Raw genomic sequence first — 14784 nt, 5'->3', positions numbered from 1 at the left:
GGGTGCTCCGAGCACTCACCTCCACCCCAGTTCGCTGCCCCTGGGTCCTGCCCGTCCACCCACGTCCAGGGCTGCCTGTCCACGTCCACGGGCAGAAACTGGCTGCACTGGTTTGAGCTTCGCAATCCAAACCCCCACCCAAGCTCAGGTCTCCAGAGATAAGAGCACAATAACCTATTGTCCCTCCTCCCCTCCCAACATCTCCACTTGCCTCTGGCAAAGCAGGGAGGGACCACCCAGCTCCACGCGGTCCCCCCACCCTCACCGCCGGGGACCCCACGGGGGGCACAGCCCCACCGAGCCAGGCCAGGGATGCTGGGAGGCTCCACAGCCCGGGCTTGGATGCAGGGAGAGGGCTGGGGGCAGAGGCAGGAGGAGGTGGACGAGGCCAGAGCCTGGCTGGGCTTCTAATTTATTTCCTTATTTATTTTTTTCCTCCCCACTCCTGTTTTGTGCCGTGGATCTGACCGGCTGGGTTGGTGCAGGCAGGAGGGAGACGTGCCCAGCCCTGGCATGGGCAAACCCCACGCATCCCACCCTCCCTGCGTCCCACCCCGCATGCCACCCCCAGCCCCACGCACACCCCACCCGAGCCAGGGAGCAGCCCCCCTCCTGCCCCACGGGTGGGGAAAACCACCCAAACCACCCACGCAGCACCTTCCCCGCTCTGTCCTTGGGCTGCCGCAAGCCCCCCTCCCCTTCCCCCGCCTCTTCCTTCCTCCATCACCCTCCTCCTCCTCCCCGCAATGCCACAACACGCTGCCTTCCAAAAAGCCCACAGCACGCGCGACCGGGAGCCCCGCGCCCCCCCCCCCCCTCAAGGGCAGGCAACAAGTTGCAGGATACGACCGGAGAGTCCTCCCCACACCAGATATCGGGGGGCTGAGGGAGTTCCCCCCCCTCCTCCCCAAGATGTTTGGGGGCTGCAGCGCCTCGCAGCCCCCCACGCACCACAGCGGACGGACCGCGGCGATCCCCCCATCGCACCCACCTCCCACGTGGGACCGGGGTGGGGGGGACCCACGCCAACACCCCCCCTGCTCTGGGGACCCGCGCCAAGCCCCGCCATCCCACCTGCTGCACTGGGACGAACTGGAGTGGGTGAAAGCACCGCGACCACCGCCCAGCCCGCCCGGGCTGGGCGGTGGTCGCGGTGCTTTCACCCACCTGTGCACCCCTCACCTACAAACAACCCCCCCCGGGGACCCCCCACCGCACTCCCGTGACTCCCCCCCATGCACTCAGCACCTCAACCCCTCCCGGGACCCCCGGACCCCACCCCGGGGTCCCCCCGCGCACTCACCGGCTCAGCTCCCGCGGCGCCCGGCTGGCGGCGGAGCCCCCCCGGCTGGCCATGGGATGGAGGGGGAACGGTCCCGGAGCTAACGGGAGAAAATGCTTGTCATGGCAACCCCCGTGCCGTGCGGGGCCGTGCGGGGCCGGGCCGAGGAGGGAGGGGACGGGGGGAGGGAGGGGGAGGGCTCGTCCCAGCCCGCCGGGGGAGGGGCTCCCTTAAGGTGGTTGCACGCCCCGACGGCTGCTTAAGGGGGACGGGAAGGAGACGGAGAGTGGGGGGGGTGAAACCCCGAGCAGTGGGAGGACCCCACAGGCAGAGTTGGGGGTTGCACCCCCAGAAAGTGTGGGAACACCCACAGGCAGAGTGGGGACCCCTCTGGGCAGTTTGTGCACCCCCGGGCAATGTGGGGACCCCTGTGGGCAGTGTGTGCACTCTGGGCAATGTGGGGATCCCTCTGGGCAGTGTGTGCACTCTGGGCAATGTGGGAGCACCACAACGTGTGTTCCTCCCTCCCCCCCGGGGATCTCTGGCACTACCCATGCACTCCCAAGCGTGGGCACCCCAAGAAGTGAGGGCTCATCCTCGTGCCCAAACCCCTCCCCAGTCCAAGTGTGAGGAAGGCAGGAGTAGCACCGTGACCTGTGGCAAAATCGGGGTTCCTTGCGGGTTAAAGTGGCTTTGGGGTTCCTCGTGGGCACTGTGGTTGGTGCCCAGGGGTTGGGGTGTGCCAGTCTGACACCCCCTGAGAGCGACTGTCCCCTCGAGGAGGGGACACACCCCGTGGGCCACAGAGGGTCCAGCATGAAAAACCCCCCTGGGCAGATCCGACCCTCAGCCCTTTTTTTAAAGGAACCGGGATAAAAACTCGCATCGAATCGTCCCTGAGGGGTGGACACGCCGCGGCCGTGCTGGCCATGCACGGTGGCATCGGGGCACGGGGCAGCAGTGCCGGGCGTGGGCACCTTAACTCGCCCTCGCCCTCCCCGCAGCCCCACGCCCGGGCACGCCGCGGGTTCGAGTTAAACCAGTGGAACATCTGTGCACGCACAAGCCCTAATTAGCACTCGGAACGGTTTTTTCCCCCCTTGAGGGCCTGCACCTCGAGAATTTCGCATTCCTGAGCGCTCCCAGGTGGTGCTGCAGAGGCCGGGAGAGCCGAGCCCTGTGTGGATCCGGAATTCCTTCCCATGCTCTCCACGGCCAGTAAAATCCCTTCCACTCGGCTGAGCCAGGGGCCGTTTGGGGGCAGGGGAAATTATCTGAAGTCACCTGAGTGCCACCAGAGCTGCCCGGGTTGGGTGTAATTCAGTCTCCACATCCTGCACAGCACAGAAGGCACCGACCTGCCCCTGTGCTCTGCAGCAGGGGGGAGGAAAGTGCCCTGGGCTGGGAATGCCCCCCATCTCAAGGTGGGGTCCTTGGCATCTTCCTGGGGAGTTGAGGGGTCATTCCCTCCGAACGTAAAACCCTCCAGGGCTGGAGACTCCCATGACAAGAGCAAACCTTGTGTCTCAAAAAACAAGCTCGGGCACCTTCGATTTAACAGCTCCACACTTGCCCAACACAGAAAGTGGGAATAAACACACGGATTTTAGCCGGTGTCCGGCCCCCCCTCCACCAGAATCAGCCAGCACTGCCCAGATTGTGTCTCAGTGACCACAGAACAGCTTGGAAAAGAGCTGGTGGAGCAGCCTGCAGGCAGTGCTTCCAATGGGCCGGGATGCAAAACTGCTATTGAGACATAATGGCCTTTTAAAACAGGTTTTCTGAGCTTGGAAGGAATCTCTGACCATCTGGATTTGGACTCCTGAAAGGAAATCAGCCTTCCTGCCTCAGGGAAGCTGTTGTTAGCAGGGCAGTTCAGCAATGCTGAGAATTTGCAGCCTCCTTGGACTCCTGGACTTGGGCTGAAATGGGGAAAGGCAGGTTTTACAGCTGGGGCACTTGCTGTCGAGGGAACCAGCCAAAATCCATTTGGAAAACGTGCTTCCCATCCAGTGGCAGGCGGCAATTACAGAGCTGGTGCTCAGCAGCTCCTGCCTGGTGTGTTCCTGTTACACAGAGCCATAAACAGGCTGAAAGCCCCTTCCATTTTATAGCTAAGGAGAAGCACATGGAGGAAAAGTGAAAATCCTGGCTGGAGCAGGAGCAGGAGCATCACCTCCAAACAAGCACCTACCTGTCCCCACACACGGCGCCACAGAGGGAGAGAACACGGGAAGAATTCCTTCATGGAGTATTTTGGGGTCTCCTCTGGAGACCCTCCGTGTGCCCCTGTTTCCCAGGATGCTGCCTCTGGTGCTTGCTGGTGCCACCCCTCCTGCTCCATCCCCTTCAGCCTCAGGCCACCTGCTCCTGCTGGGGGGGGACAGGAGGGTTTGCCCTCCCTGGAGAGGTGACAGGGGTGTCCCCACACTGCTCTGCCAGGCACAGCTGGAAAAGGAAGAAGGACACAGCCCTTGAGCCAACAAAGCTCCTACTTGTCCAGCCTGGAGCTGCAGGGAGGGACCTCCCAGGATTAGCAGGGCTCTGGCTGCCACAGCCACGGGGGTGGCAGTGGGGACAGGAGGATTTTTGGGTGGCAGTGGGGGCAGGCTGCTCCTTTGGCTCTCGGCAGGTGCTCCCAGGCGGGCTCCAAGGGAGATGCTGAATCCCCCCTGCAGGGCTGCCCACTCTGTGCTGTGCCTTTGGCCTCCCCATCCGCCTTGGATCACGGCTGGATAGTCAGTTATTCCCTTATCTTCACCCAGAACTGGCCACGTGTGTGGGAACACATCACCTTTCCCAGCTGGGATCAGCCAGGAATGCTCTGAGCCCTGGCTATGGGAGGGACTCGTGGCAGAGATGCCTGGATGGTGCTCCTTGCTCCTCTCCCCTCCTTGCACCTGACACCCGTTGCAGGCCCCTCTGGAAGAGGAGCAGGTTCTCCATCCCATCCCATCCCATCCCATCCCATCCCATCCCAAGAGGAATTTTCCTTCCACACCTCCCTGCAGGCAATTCCTGCTGCTTGGAAAAGGAGCCAAACTCCCCCAGTGACCAGCAGCACCTGGGCCCACCCTCAGGGACCTGAACCCTGCAGGCAGCCCTGCTGGGATGGGAATTTCAGCTGTCCTCCATATTTTGGCACCTCTTTTCTTTTCCAAATGCTTTTCTGCTGGATGCTCTGGAGGCAAAGCAGAGCAGTCCTGGGCCTGGGCAGTGTCTGGCCTCAGGGAGACCAGCAGCAACATAAAATAAATAACACCAAAATAGAAAACATCACTCCACCAGGTTCTTCCATGAAAAAAAAAAAAAATCAGGATTAGCTGATGAGTTCCCTTTAAACCCAGTATATAATATTTGTATTAATTTGCCTTTAATGCCTCCCAGGCTGGGAACTTGTAGGTGGAGTTTTAGCCCAAAATGAATTAAATCAGCCCGAGTTGTATCAGCCAAGTTACAAACCCATCAAAACCCGAGGCCAGATCCTGATCTCATCCTGGGGGGGGTAAATCCAGCCTCGCTCCTCTGGAAGCCACGGGGAGGATTTTTGTCCCGGTGCCGGTGAGGGGAGCGGGATTGGCCCCCCGGGGTTTCTCATGGAAACACTGACTGACACTGAGCACAGGCACAGGCTGGGAAATCTCTCTGCATCCGAGGGCCAAATATAGGGAGAGAGAGCGCCAGGGATGTGGCTCTGGGATAAATAAACCCTGGAGAGGCTTTGGTGGGAATGCCAGGGGCTCACAGGGGTCCTGCAGCTCCGAGGTCCCATCCCATGGGACAGGGCAGGGGGACCACAGGGCCCCTGGAGGGTGGCAGAGCTGGCTGAGATGCCCCCAGGTGATGCCTGCAGCCTGCTGGGCTGGTGAAAACAGGGTTTGGGGGCTTTTTCCTGCCTCTCCTCCCCCTTTTCCCTCTCCCTGCAGCACCCACAGGTGCCTGTTTGTAGGGCTCAGATTCCTGCTCAGAGCCCACATGATGCCGTGGGAAGGGTCCTATCATGGGTCCCATCGTGGCCACACCAATTCCCCTCTCAGTTCTGGGCTCTCTCCTCATTCCAGGGCAGCTCCCCATGGCTTTGGAGCACCAGAAAAACCCCACAGCCACGGGGTTGCTAATAAACCATCACCACACTCCTGCTAATAAGCCTCTCCTAGCCCGTTCCTGCTCCCAATTACTCTAACAACCCTGTTAATTTCTAATTAAGCAGCTCCTTCACTGGGGAAAGGGGCTCGACATGAAAAGCAAAACATGAGAGGAGGAATCTGGGCCCGGCTCTGCTTTATGGGTGTAATTAGGAGACAAAATTGTTCTCTCACCTAAGGAATTCATCACCCGAGTGCCTGGGAGCCGACAGCCACGCTGGGTTTTCCCCGGCAGCCCCGTGACTGACGGTGCTTTTCCCTTCCCCACCCCTCCAAATTCCCGTCTGGAGCCACAACAGGCTCTAAATCTATTAGTGCCTGTTATAAAACCCCTCAATATTTGCCACAGCTGAGGAGGAGCCTCTCGGCTGCTCCTTCCCAAAGCGCCCATGGGCGGGATGAGGGGGAATGCTGTGCCATGGGGATGTGGTGACACCTCAGCAGGGATGTTCGTGTCCTTCCTTCTCCATGGAGCAGCCCAGCAGAGCACCTCGTGCTCAGGGAAAGGCACAGTTCCCCCCTTGAGATGTGCAGGACACCCCACTCCCCTCCCCAGGGAGTCGCGGGGAAGCGGCTCCAGGGAAACAGGGAGATCCTCAGCTCCACCTCAAAATGAACATTTTTCCCTCCAGTTCCGACCTCGTTTCATTCCTCACATCAAGGAGGAACCTTGTACTCGGTGTTTGCATCACGGTAACAGCTCGGGGACCTTCGTGGGCCTGAGGAAAGTCCCTGCTGCCGGGAGTGACAACGCGGTGGGTGGTGCTGAAAGGGAGGAGAGAGAAGTGGCAGCGCGGGAGAAAGGCTCCAAACGCTCTCCCATCACTCCCGAGCTGTCAGGCCCGAGCTGGGGAGGCGGGGGAGCTCCCGAGTCCTACTTTGGTGCCTTCCTGCCAGAGAAGGGGGTGCCAGGGGGCCGGAGATGGTCCCAGCCTGGATCCTGGGGGCACCTGGGGGGTGATGCTGCAGAGCCCCTGGATGGGGAGGGCACAGCGAGGGCAGGGGGAACCCCAGCAAGTCCCTTTCTGGGGGGCACCTCTGTGATGTTTTGGGGTCAGGACCAGCCCTCCAAGGGGAAGGTATTCCAGCTCACCCTGCTGCCCCCAGAAAGCACCAGTAAAGGCCCAGGAGAGCAGCCACGTGTGGAGCCCACACAGGGCTGGGATGGCCCCAGCAAAGCCCCCCTGAGCTTGCAGACAGTCACCTCCTCCAGCACCCAACTTCCAAAAGGGCTAAACCCCCTCCAACCCAACCTTCAGGTGCTTGGGGGGCTCTGGGCAATATTAAGGGGCATCACTGGTATTTTGCTGGTTTTGATGCCACGGGGCAAAGCTGGGGTGAGCTCAGCCCCTGCAACACCCTCACCAGGGGTAAAAGTGGGTGGAAAAATTACCAGATGCCAAGGTGACCTCTTCCCAAAGCGGAGAGAGAGGGAGAAGGGAAAACCATGAACGCTGCCAAGTGGGTCCTCGGGAAAACAAAACAGAAACGACTCTTTTATTCGAATAATAACCATCAATAATACATTGCCGAGGAGCTGCAGATGACTGCAATTAAAAAAAGCGCTTCATTCCCTGAGCAAAAACCTAAATTATTCCTCACAGCTTCTCCGCTCGCCGAGATCTATGAAAATGAAGCGGCTCCTGGAGCTCCACAGAGCTGGGGAGCCCGGGTGGAAGGCAGGAGAGAAGGAAAAAAAAAAAAAAAAGGCAAGGAGAGAGAAGAAGAGCCCTAATGTGGGGGGTTATAAATATTTCACAGGCGAGGAGGAGTGGGGAGCCATGGATATAGATGCGGTTTGCAGGCGGCCGTGGTGGGAGGAAGGAATTAATCACGTAAACGGAGGAGAAACTTTCCTCGAGGACCATGTGCCAACACCCACGGGGAGCCCGGGGATGGGCAGCTCGGGCTTTGCTCTGGAAGGTGCAAATGGGGCTGGGTGGTGATGCTCTGCCTCTGCCAGGTGCTGCTGGCAGCACGTCAGGTCCAGCACGGGCGCCGGCGATTCCTTGGGAAATGCAGAGTGCAAATGTTTACTGGGAAAAACCTCGAGGAATGCCGTAGATAAGGCTGGAAAAGCTCCCTCCTCCGTGCCGGGGCTGCAGGAGGGGGTGACCTGTGACTGTCTGAGTCATGCAGGAACGCTGCACCCCACCAACTCTCCTGCCAGCAGCTGGTGGGGCAGGCGAGGAGATCCCGGGGAGCAGATAACGCCGGCACACCTCGTGCCCTGGCATTCCCAAAGCCAACACACAGAGCAAACACCCCTCCTATCGCTGTCCAAACAGCAGCTCCGCTATCCAGAGGAGCAGAGAGCCCAGGAGCTGGGCTGGCAGCTCTCCCTCACCTCCTGCCCTCCCAACCCCGGAGGGAAGGGAGCGGGGAAGGAGCCCCCAGCAAATGTCACCGTGCAGGGGGACAGCAAACCACTGCCTCCCTGGTGGAGAGCAAACACAGGTCCTGAGGGGCATCATCTCCAGCCCAGGAGAGCAGCAGCAGAGCTGGAACAGAGGGAGGGCCAGGCCCTTTCACAGAATCACAGAATTACTTGGGTTGGAAGGACCTCAAAGCTCATCCAGTCTCATCCCCCTTCCACGGGCAGGGACACCTTCCATTGTCCCAGGCTGCTCCAAGCCCCATCCAGCCTGGCCTTGGACACTTCCAGGGATGGGGCAGTGCTCCAGATGTGTGCAGCTGGAGCCCTTCCCCCCTTCCCCAACCATCTCCATGCCCAGAGCTGACAGGAGCCAGCGTGGGGGGCTGGGGCTCCTCAGGAGCTGCAGCAAGTGGCAGACCCAGAGGATCCTCCCGAGGCCAAAATGTTTTCCCTTTCCCTCTCAGCTCTTGGCTTGTTCTTCCCAGGCACTTCACAGCATCAGGGACATCCCCATCCCTGCTGCCTCCTTCCTGCACGGGCTGATCAGAGGGACAATCCTGCAGGCACCGTGGGACCCCATTCCCAACTCCAAGCCTGGGATCCATCTGCCTGTCTCAGTGTGGTGCTGGGTCCTGAGGGCTCCTGGACCATCCCCAGCCATCCCCTCCATGTGCCCATCCACACAAAGCTCAGTGGCACCTGCTGGGAGCCTCTGCAGGTATTAAACCCTCCGTGCCTCCAAGAGCTTCTTTAAAAATTAAAGCCTCGGTGAGAAAGGAATGAGTCATGACAGGGAGAGAGGGAGCTCACGGCATCTGAGATGGCTGAGGACGGCAGAGCCACAGCAGCACGTCCAGCCCTGGCTGGAGCACACCAGGAGGGAGGATGGAGATTAACTGGAGAGCAGCCAAGGCACGGGACACCCAGCAGAGGTGGGTATTTGGGTGGCAGCCACTGTGTGGGTGAGGGCACCTTCCCTCGCCCTGTCTCCACCAAGCTGAGGGCAGAACTTCTCCCCACGGCCCTGCAGACACCAAGCCCTGGCTTGGGAAGACAGATCCCTGTCTCCTTTGGAAAGGGAATGGGGATTCCCAGCCCTGACACACGGCGCTGGTGATGGTCAGCAGCCAAAAGCCTCACCTGGGTCTGGACCAGTTGTCCTTGCTGGATGCTGAGCTCCATTTCCAGGCTCCCTCGAGGGTGAGTGGCACAGTCAGGGTGGCACCACAGCCACAGCAATGGGGTCCCCAGAGCCAGGAGGATGCTGAAGGCTCAGCTCCCCCAAAACCAGAGCCAACCCGCTGACCCCAAACTCTTCCTGCCCCACAACACTTAGGGGGCTCAGCCTGGAGAAAAGGAGGCTCGGGGGGGACCTTCTTGCTCTCTATAAGTTCCTAAAAAAAGGTTGAAGCCAAGGGGGGTCGGACTTTTCTCCCAGCAACCAGTGACAGAACAAGAGGAAACAGCCTCAAGCTGCTCCAGGGGAGACTCAGGATGGACATCAGGAGGAATTTCTGCCTGGGAAGGGGGGTCAGGCCTTGGAAGGGGCTGCCCAGGGAGGTGGTGGAGTCCCCACCCCTGGAGGTGTCCAAGGAAGGACTGGACGTGGCCCTCAGTGCTCTGGGCTGGGGGACAAGGTGGGGATGGGTCACAGGTTGAACTTGATGTTCCTGGAGGTCTTTTCCAAATTCAGTGACTCCGTGATCCTGTGAACACGTCTGGCTGCAGGAATTACATCAAATCCCGAATTCCAGCGAGCCTGACACCGCAGTGCCTCACACTGATCCACGAGCTGGAGGAGCCTGTGCTGCAGATCTGGCACAGATGTATCTCCCCTGCAAGACGTGCCTGTGTCTCACATCACTGGTGACGCCAGCGACTTATTTCCCCGCTGACTGCTGAGGCAGCCGATCCTCTCCCCGGCTCTGACGTGGGAACCTGCCCTTAATTTCCAGTGGCACCAATATGTTTCCTCCCTTCCCTTTTTTCTCTGCCAAGCCCCAGTTTGCTCCATACAGGACATGACAGGCGGTGATGAAGCACCCTGAGTGATGCTGGGAGGCCCAAGGGCTGGCACATCCCGGGCTCCCGAGCAGCAATTAGCTGACAGAGGGCACGGGCCGGGCTGGCAGTGCCAGCCAGCAGCGTCCCTGGCAGCTCCCAGTGAACCCAGGTCATGCATGACACACTGCATACAGCAAGGATGGGGATGGAGAAGAGATTCCAGGAAAAAACAACCGGCCTTGGCTTTGGGAAGGGAAACCAGGAGGGTGTGAAGGCAGGAGGGGGGTGAGCTCCCCGAGCACAGGCTGCTCCCAGGGCAGGGGGTGCTGCAGCTGAGGGGATGGAGCTGCATCTCTGCAGCTGGATGGTGGTTAAAGGTGCAAATATCCAGGGCAGGTGTTGGAGGAGGGATACAGACCTGTGTCCACAGGATGCTCTGTGCTTGGCTGGCTGATCCCAGAGAAGCTGTGGCTGCCCCATCCCTGGAAGTGTCCAAGGCCAGGTTGGATCAACCTGGGCTGGTGGAAGGTGTCCCTGCCCATGGCAGGGGGTGGCACTGGATGAGCTTTAAGGTCCTTTCCAACCCAAACCTTTCCAGGGCTGCGAGTGGTGCAGCAGCCCCGGGGCTGTGTGTGCTGTGTGGTCTGGCAGCCCTGGAGCTCCTTCCCCTGTTTGTAAACATGCAGAGCCCCTGCTTTGCAGAGGAGGACACGAGCCAAGTGCCTGTGATGGCTCTTGGGAGCAGAACCTTTGGGGAGAGCAGCCTTTGCTCTCTTTACCGATCTCAACAGAAACTGTTCTGCTCTGCCGAGCTGGAAGTCGGCTGCAGATCCCACTCCCGGCCCCGGGGCTGGGAACAGACTCTCCTTTCAGTCCTTGGCTGTGGGCAGCGCTGTGAGCAGACGGGGAGGAGGAGGAGGAGGAGGCTGGTGCCGTCCCTCGGGAGCACCACGGTGGCAGGTGTGGGCTCAGCTCTGCCCAGCCATCCCAGACAAGGAGGAAACCAGGCAGGGAGAGCAGGCAGAGGTGCCTGTGTGCCACCGAGGAGGGGCTGGCAGAGCTCGGGCCCTCCAACCCTGCCCCACTCACAGCCCCTCCACTCACCCTTTGTCCTGGTCCCCCTCTGACTAATATCCTTCCTCCTATTCAGCCTGTTCTGCTTCCACCCCTGCCTGCAACCCCCGCTGAGCTGAGCAGGGATTGGGGACGTGGCTTTCCTCCCAAACCCCAGAGCTAAGCAAGAGGAGACAGAGCAGCTGCAGGACCAATGTGACTCCCTCAGGCAGCCCAGCGGATCAGTGTCCAGCTTTTGGACAGATCAGATGCTTTTTGTCATTCATTATCAGCCGAGGAACAGCCCTGCAGTGCTGGGACACGGAGCCAGCGGAGCGTCGTTCCAGCAGTGCCTGTGGAGGGAGAGGGGATCTGGGGGGGCTGGAGGAGAGGCAGCACTCTGAGCCCACGATGACTAACTCCCTCCCTCCCACTCCCTCACAGGAACCACTATCAGAAAGCAGAAGCTGCTTCCTTCCCTCTTGCTCCCCACTAAGATTTTCCAGTGACCCGTCGTTCTGCAGCGCTGATGGAAACTCGCCCGGTCTCCGGCCCTTCCTTCTCCAGGGCACTGCTTTGGGTGGGTTTTTTGCCTTCCCAGCTGTCTCTCGGCATCATCAGACCTTCCCAGTGGGAGCATCACCCCTGGCACTGCACTGCTGCCTCCCAGCTTGGGGCTCACTTGGCTCTGCTCTGACCCACAAGGAAAAGCCCCTCGTTCCCCTGCACCCCCCTCCCACACGGATCATTGGGGGCTCCCAGCAAAGGAGCTCCAGCCCTGGGCACAGCAGGGTGCAAACCACAGCCCACCACAACACAGGGTTTGGTCCCAGCCTTACCAGGCACAGCTCTGCTGAGGACAGGCACGGAGACAAATGCAGCATCCCCCTTTCCCTGGGATTTGTCAGGGAGAGCCAGGAGCAGCAGCTTGAGCCACAGAGGAGAAGCTGCCACCCCAGGGCAGATCTCCAGCACCCCAGCCTGAAGCACCCAAACATCCAAAAGGGACAGACCTGCTCCCTCCCAGGTACCAGCCTGATAGCACATGGAAAATTCAGATATTTAAGCATATTTTGGGAATCTGAAAGCAGCTGGCAAAAGTCTCACACCCACAGGAGCTTTGCTGCAGCTTCCCAGCATAGCTGGGCACCCCACAGCTCCCAGCCACCTTCACACCTGCTTCCCTGGCAGCAAAACCACTCCCAGCCAGGCTGGGCTCCCCAGCCAGTGCTGCCAACAGGAACCACAGCAGCATCTCCTGTTCCTCAGCTCCACTTCCCCAGTGCACGAGCTCAGGCTTAATCAATTCCTCAATTATTAATTAAAAAGCCCCACAGACTGTAATCCCCAGCCCCATGCTCGACCAGAGGCAACCAACAGCCAAAGAGCTCTCCCAGTGCTCATTCCCTAAATCTGTTCCTAATTAGGAGTGGACTCACCCCTGCAATTAATTGCCGGAGTCGTTCATTAGTGCCTGGACATCCAGCTCTGTTTGGAAGAGGAGGCAGCAGAGTGGTTAATCGGTTTGGAACGAATGGAGAGAGCATCCAAACCTGTGGCAAAGCCCCTGCACCTGGCAGGGGGACAGCGAGGGCTGGCGGCTTCCAGCAGAAAGCGCCTGGCTCTGGGACAAGTGGGATTTGGGGATTTTTTTTTTTTCCCCCGGAGCTCTGGGAGTGCTGCAGAGCCGCTGCCCGTGGGTGCTGGCAGGGTCTGGCAGCCCCAGGGGCTGTCGCTGCAGCCCAAGGAGCCGCGCTTGGCGTGACACAGCGCCCGTGTCCCCGCTCGCCCCAGCCCCGTGTCCCCGCCTGCCCGCTCCTTGTCACCACAGCCAAGCCCCGAGGGAGCCGGGGCTGGAACAGCCCTTCCAAAGCAATCACTCGGAACTGGCAGTTTGACTCCTCTCCAGGTACCAGGAGCCTTTGGGAGAGCCCAGGGCTGGCGCTGGGGAGCAGGGCCCCGCTTTCTCCCGGGCTTCCCACAGGACACGGGGGTTTTCCCCGTGCCGTGGGCGCTCCACAGGCCTGGGAAATCAGCGGGGTCAGCTCGTGGAAGGACAGGGAATGTCCCCCATCATGTGGCATCACCCCCTCTGAGCAGACAGGGAATGAGGGGAGCACAACCCCTTCCTAAACCCCCTTGAACCAAGGGAAGCCCTTCCATGCCTCAGTTTCCCCAGCTGCCCACCTCCGCAGGGAGCACGAGGCACAGGACACCAGCTGGCTGCACTGGCCCTGAAAGCACTGGCTGCTATTATTAGCTTTAAGGGAAGTGAGAGTCTTTCTGTGCCTCAGCACTTAATTTTCCCTCCTAATACACTCTGCATGAAAAGAAATAACCCCCCCTACACCCAGACCCCCCAGGAAATCACGAGCTGGCAGTTGAAGCCACAGGATCATTCCCAGGGTTGGGGAGCAGCAGCTCCAGGCTCCCAGCAGGTCAGGGATGCTCCTGTGGTTGTTTTTCAGCAGTTTTACCGTAATTGGGCTGTTCTGGTGATACTCAAGCCCCATTATCACCTCATCTCTGCCAGGTCACAGGGAGGGTCCCAGGCCCCATTATCACCCCATCTCTGCCAGGTCACGGGGAGGGTCCAGGACCCTCGAGGCCTTTGCCACCAAAGCAGCTCCACAGATCTCAAATGGAGATATTTAGGGGAAAAAAGCTGCTAAGTGAGGGAGGAGTTGAGCTGCGTTCTGGGCTAATGGCTGGTGAAATTACATTAAAAACTGGAGCAAAGCAAACCCTGGAAGGCAGATCAATGTAAACAGCACGGGAAACTGGGACGCAACTCCTGAGCCGGAATAGCTGTTTATGGCTGGGTGTCAGGAGAGCTGGGGTGACTCACGCTGGGGACGGGGGACTGGTTCCCCTCAAGGCTGGGTCACCATCCCCCAGGGACGGGCTCTGTGATGGGGACCCTGCTCTTGGTGGGGACAGATTTCTGCACGAGGCTCCAAGCCTGGCCATCCTCACAAAACTGCATTTTCCCTGCAGCTCATCCACATCCTCGTGTGTTCCAGCCAGGCTGGGGTTGAGCTGATTGCCTGGGGCAGAGGGGCTTTGCAGGCCATCACCAGGTCCTTGAGCAGCTCCAACGGAGGGATATTCACTGATCCTGTCTGAGTGAGGATACCCTGGAGAAAGAGAGAGAAGCAGCATCCCCTAAAATCCCATTCAGCCCTAAGGCAGCACCCGGGCAGGTGGATGGGGGCAAGAAAGGTGGATAAATAAGTGCTGAGAGGAAAGAGATGGGTAATGGGGTCAGTTGGGCACGGACAGGCAGGAGTGGGCAGTGATGGGTGTGGAGGGACCCAGAGAGAGCAGGTGCCAGGGCTGTGGGTGCCCTGTGGATGGGCAGGGGCAGTGCACAAGGTGCACAGGTACCTGTGCTCCCTCCGAAGAGCCACCTGATGAATAATAGATGTGAATTATGACCATGAACAAGCTCTGGGGCCCGGCCCTGCTGGGCTGAGGGAACAAGGTCGGATCAGCCCCGGCCTCCCGCTGCCTCCCCTGGCCCTGTGCCAGCGCCAGCCCCGAGGCCACCGGGACATTAACCTGCTTTTCCACCAGCCGGCCACGTCAGCCGGCTTTTAATTAGATGGAGCACTTCCGAGCATTCCCTGCAGCCCGGCCGGGAAGATCCGGGGCTGGCAGAGCTGGACCCGAGCAAAGGCAGCGCTCGGGACCCGTGGTGTGTTTCCAGTGGAGCTCCAGTGCTCTGCTGGCCACCCGTGTGCCACCCCTGTCCCCTTCACAGGATATCCTCTGGGAACGGGCTTTTAAGGGCATCCTCTCCCAACTGCTGCCTCACTGGTGCTCCGGAGCCCTCGCTGCTCCCCCACCCCAGCTGTGGCAGTGCCCTCCAAGGAGGAGCCAGGCTGTGAGGGAATCTGCTGCCTCTCCCAAATCTCCGCTCC

At 59.9% G+C, this 14784-nt stretch overlaps 1 protein-coding gene across 6 annotated transcripts in view; it reads right to left on the bottom strand.

Moving 5' to 3' along the window:
• ATP2B4 (ATPase plasma membrane Ca2+ transporting 4) overlaps positions 1 to 1460 on the bottom strand; it is a 48690-nt gene extending 47230 nt beyond the window's left edge. For all 6 annotated transcript variants that reach the window (XM_064636145.1, XM_064636148.1, XM_064636142.1 and 3 more), the window contains exon 1: positions 1304 to 1460. The gene's annotated coding sequence lies outside the window, so the exon portion shown is untranslated. The remainder of the gene's footprint in view (positions 1 to 1303) is intronic.
• Between the last annotated feature and the right edge of the window lie 13324 nt (positions 1461 to 14784).

This window comes from Pseudopipra pipra, chromosome 25 (genome assembly GCF_036250125.1).
Source record: "Pseudopipra pipra isolate bDixPip1 chromosome 25, bDixPip1.hap1, whole genome shotgun sequence".
Classification (NCBI taxonomy): domain Eukaryota; kingdom Metazoa; phylum Chordata; class Aves; order Passeriformes; family Pipridae; genus Pseudopipra; species Pseudopipra pipra.
The sequence above is the reverse complement of the archived record's forward strand: the minus strand, read 5'-3'. Positions and strand labels throughout refer to the sequence as shown.